Genomic DNA, 5,554 nt, shown 5'->3' with positions numbered 1-5,554 from the left:
AGTTTTTAAATTTGCCCCCAAATACAAGTTCATGTGTGGGGGGATGGGTAAGTGGCATTCTGCCTCCCCTCCTTTACTCATGTTTCAGTTGTAATCTTAGAATTACTTCTTTTATATTAGGGGATGTTTTACCTCTATTAAAAGTGGTAAATGTTAAAGACAGCTAAATGAACCAACTCATCTGAGACTAAACTCAGTTCACTAAGAGTCCACTGAAGGATAATAACGTAAGAACTGTAGACCTGAAAATAATGAGCTGTGTGCAGTTAAACACAGGCCCCAAACCACTGAGACACATCCCAAAATATGGCCCACAGACCCATGACACAGGCATCTCATGGGCAGTTTTACAGGTACATAATCTTTGGCTTCAGTCCATACCTTTGTAGCAAGAATCTGCAGTGTAACAGGATCCCCAGGTGAATCGAATGTACATTAATTGCACTGTGTTGATGACAGAAGTAGAAACTGATGTTTTGTTTTGTTTTGTTTTTTTGAAAGCAATAATTTCATAAGAAGCTCTCTATCCCAGAATACTGTGCTGCAGTAATGGAATCTAATTTTGGTGTGGAGATCTGCAGTGGTTTCAGATCTACCCTCTCCTGCAATTGCTTTCCACCTACATATGCTAGAGAAACAGTGCCCGGAGTACATTGCACTTTAAATTTTCTCAGCCAGTAACAGATCACTACAGCCGAGTTTGGGGAAGGTTACTTGGAATCTGTGGAATTAGCATAACATATCAACATCGGTGGGAAAGTATTGACTTGTTCACAATAGCGTGCGAGACTCTAGAGTGCAGAAATAAATAAGAAATGTTCTACTAAACTCCTAGAGTCAAATGACTCTATTTTTTCAAAAGAGTTTAATTATTTTGTGTGTATATGTGTGTGTACCTGAATATGTGCTGTGTACCACATGTGTGTAGATTCTCTTAGAGGCCGGAAGAGCACATCAGCCTCCCTGAAACTGGGGTTACAGACGTTGTCATCACCTTGACATGGTGACAACATGGAACAGACCATGGGTCCTCCTCAAGGAAAGGACCTGACCCCCGAGCCATCTCTCCAGCCCAAGACTCTACAAATATTCTTAAATAGTAAACATTTTTTCTTAAACAATTAGCATTAACATTCTTCAGAACTAATATTCTGTGGAACACATTTTCAGAAATAACATGTTTTAGACGTTTTGTAAAAGTCTGTTCATAAATTCTTTACTAGGCTCGTTCGGTTCTCCACTAACTTCTGTGCTTTTTATAGTTGTAAGGTATGCTGAGTGATTCATCCTGGGATACAGCTCTGACACAATATTTATAGCATAACAATCCCAAGGTAAATGAATCCAGCCGTACCGTTAAAAATTATCCAGATCCGGATAGATAAAATTGTCTTTGAACAAACAGTATGCTAAAATCTGGCCTCCACGTACCACTGAAATTAAGCCGGAAACTGCAAGTAAATAAAAAAGGGAAGCTCTGGTTAACTGGCAGTAATGAATAATTCATTGGTACGATTATAAGAACAATTGCCATCACTAAAATAATGTTCCAGAAACTGACACAGCATTTGCAATGAAGTCATTTACAGAATCAGTGAAGAGAGAGTAGCATATATTCGGGGGGCTGGCACATCATTGAAATTTAGAACCTCCCTCAGGGAATAGCACAAATCAATAGTAAGGAGCCCTTAAAACTCAGCAGTTCGGACGTAGTGATGTCAGAACTCAGGCCATATTACCCACAGTTCTTGATTCTTTCAGCTTTTCTGCCTGTTGTGAGCTTGTGTGGTTACTGTTTTCTTGTTTTAGTCAGGGTCATGCTATGTAGCCCAGGATAGACTCAGCAAACCCCATTCCTCTGTCTCAGAGGTAGTAACACCTCAGATGTGTTTACCCATCCTCGCTGTTATTTGTGTCTTATGATATTATTGCTACTATCATGAGTGTAACTGCACAACACAGATGCACCGTGTACGTGCACGTACATGTGTTTACAAATGACTTTTGTGTATTTGGTGGGAAATCATCCCCATTAACTTTAAGTATAAGAAGAGTTTTCAAAGCCAGAATTCAACCTATCCGTGCTATTTGATTTCATGAAAACAGTTTAAGTTCTTGTTTCATTTGTTTGCCTTAAAATGGAGATCCGACCACTACCAATCCAATTACAAAGTTCTCGTAAGTCGGCTGCTCCTTCTTACCAGGGATAGCACAGTGCCTGCAACAGGTAAGGTTCCCTGAGGTAGAAACCCAGAGCGTTGCTGGCTTCCTTGAACACAGTGTCCAGTAAGAGACTCTGGGACAACCTTCCCAAGATATTTAGCCATTTTAGCCTGCCACCTACATTTTTGCTCAAAGGAAAACAAAGAAGATTGTGTTGAGTGTCCTGCTGTGGCTGTAGTCTGAACAACCCCACTCATTAAAACATCCCCAGCTAGTCACACTGAAATTCCAGTTTGGTATGTGTAACAGGCAACTTTCTCAGGCATGGAGTTGGCATTCTGCGTGTGCCTGTGATGGTCGGGGCGCAGTAGACTTTGTATGTTGTAGACGCAGCCCAGAGGAAAAGATTCCATAGCATTATTTTCCTGTTTGGGGCTAAAACACAGACCTTGTGAAGGCTGGGCAGGCACCCCACGATTATGCCATACCCGTAACCTCCATGAACAACTGTCCCCCAGCCCCTTTTCTCATTTCAGTAGCTCTCTTGGAAGCTTAGTAAAATTTACATAAGGTTTATGCCAGATGAAACTTCACTACTCTCTATGTGTGTTATCAAACAATACTGAAAAAAAAAAGAAAAAAAGAAAGTTAAGACTTCAGACTTGCCAGGCAGTAGTGATGCATGCTTTTAATTCTAGCACTTGGAAGGCAGGGGCAGGTAGGTGGATCTCTGAGGCCAGCCTGGTCTACAAAGCAAGTTCTAGGACAGCCAGGGCTACACAGAGAAACCCTGTCTTGAACCCTGACCCCCTCTCCCTGACCTCAGACTTATAAACATGACAATAAGTGCTGAATAAAGATAATATTGGCACTAGAGATAATGAATATTGTTGGTGACCGTTGTCCGAAGTGAAAAAAGAAGTTTTAATTCACTTTTTTATTTTTTTAAAGATGTATTCCTTTTTACTTTATGTATATGGGTGTTTTGAACACATATGAGTCTTTGTACCCCATGCTTCCAGGACCCACAGAGGCCAGAGGAAGGTGTTAGATCATACGGAACTGAAGTCAAGGATGACTGTGAGCTGTCATGTGGCTGTTTGGAACAGGGCTAAGGTCTTCTGCTCCTAACCACTGAGCCATATTGCCAGCCTCTTGGCTTTCTTTTTACAGATATGATCAAGGTATTTAGCCTCATGTTTGGACAGAAAAACATTGGTCAAAACAGCCCGATTCCCTCCTGTGCTAATGTAGAAAGAAGGACTCTTTTGAAGAGAGGAGAGTATGTCACAAATACATGTCCAGGGCTTGATTCTGTATAATCTCGGGATGATAACCATTGAACACACATCAAAATTATCTTTATTCTCCCACTTTATATGCAATTATATATATATATATATGTTATAGAGTGAAATGCCATGTAATATAATCACATTAAACATTTAATATTTATAATAATCCACCAAAATAATTACACATTTTTTTTTTTAACTATCCTGGGTGAAGATTCAACAGCCTCTCTTATAATCAGCTGACCTATGTTCCCTATTTGAAACACAAATGCTCTTACTACATTGAAGGAAAATCTCTGGTACTTTTTGTCATCATCAATTCTGTCTACACTTACACGACAAATAAGCACTATTTTGGGTCAGGTGTTATGCTGGGCTTGTATCCTGGATACGCTATAAGTAGCTCTTAAAAGACGTTTCAAAGAGTTGAAAGTAAAAAGCCATTCAGTAGCTTTCTTGTCAAAAAATGCAAATAAGAATTTGCTATTTTTTCAACTGAGTTTAGAAACAAATACGTTGGCCTTTACATGTTATTTCCCAGGTCCTGTCTTAGACATTTCTGTTGTCTGACTAGACGAGGGGAAACAGCTCTACAATCAGAAAGAGACACGGAAGCCCTTTCAGAGACGAGACTCCCAGTAATCAGCCTAGCTTCTTTTGAGCTTCCTTAAGCACTTTCCAATGCCTGGGTGTGGCTGTTTTCATACAGTATTGTACATCCTGTTCTGTGCATCAGACAGTTCTCTGTAGGAGAGCGTCTGGGCATCTATGCGAAGGAACCATTGCTGGTTATGTACAGCTCGCACACAAGAAAATGCTACTTATACAGCCTACTGTAGTGGGGCAGAAACTCTACTCACTGGACTCCATAAGCTTTGCTTTCCACATTTGAAAAATTAAACTATAACGCTCCACAGAATTATAGTAAAGGTTAGTGGGACATATACAAGGGCCCTGGCTCATATTAAGTAATCAATAAGCCTAAGTATTTTAATTCTGCGTGGGCCATTAAAAACTGAATAGCAGTACCAGAATATGTTTGGGTTTGCCTGCTGTTTGCAAAACAGATTGAAAATATTAGATGAGATTATTGCCAAGTCAAGCAGAATAATAATATTTCTTAAAAATTACATAATCTTTGTGTTTGGAAGCCAAACGCAACAGATTTATAAGCAAATAGTTTCCATACTTGACAAACACTGAAATCTGTTTAGAGATGTCTAGCTTTGCTTTGTATGGTCGTTTATCAGTATAAACAAATGGTAGAGCTGAGACTCTATTTCTCCCTCCTGACTTTCTGATCATTACATAATATATGCTAATTATGGTATAATATTAATTATATAAATATTAAATATAAAAATATAATATTAGTTATGATATAATATGGTATATTAACTCTAAGACACAAATAGATTTTAGATTCATTTGTTTAGAACTAAGGAAGAGCTATGGGTGGGTGTCTTTGGTTTTAAGTTAGGTGTTGAATGAAATTAAAAGCTCTTAGGCTGTTCTGGATTTGAACCTCTGTGAGCCAGCAATAGCCGTACTACCTGATCCCTACCTGGATCACCTGTGTTGCACTCAGGCGCTCAGGATGGCCAGGAATGAGTTCTGTTCTGCACTGCTTCACCTTCCCGTCATCTTTCTTATATGACTTATGTGTTGTGCGTGGTATTTTTTTATGTAACAGTAATACTTATGGAATTCTTTCATAGAGTCAAACTATATCACAGAAAAAGCAGAGTATAGGTGTGTGAGTGTATGAGTTTGTGTGTGTGTATGTGCATGTGCGTGCGTGTGTGTGTGTGTGTGTGTGTGTGTGTGTGTGTTTACTGATCTATAATAGACACAAGCACATGCTAAAAAAGCAACCTCTCTGGTGTAGACTTTGCTGGGGCTCTTCCGGGAGTATGTACTGTCCAGAAGAGACAATGTACTCTATCTTTTAAAAAAACTATACGGTTTTTATTATCTACACATCTCCATCCCGATTATCTTAGAAAAAGAATAATGTAACAAAATGTATGCCTCAGATGCCTACTTCTAGCATTTATTGTACTAAACATTGTTTTTGTGCATTAGAGGATCTAAAC

This window comes from Rattus rattus, chromosome 2 (assembly GCF_011064425.1).
Source record: "Rattus rattus isolate New Zealand chromosome 2, Rrattus_CSIRO_v1, whole genome shotgun sequence".
Taxonomy (NCBI): Eukaryota; Metazoa; Chordata; class Mammalia; order Rodentia; family Muridae; genus Rattus; species Rattus rattus.
The sequence above is the reverse complement of the archived record's forward strand: the minus strand, read 5'-3'. Positions refer to the sequence as shown.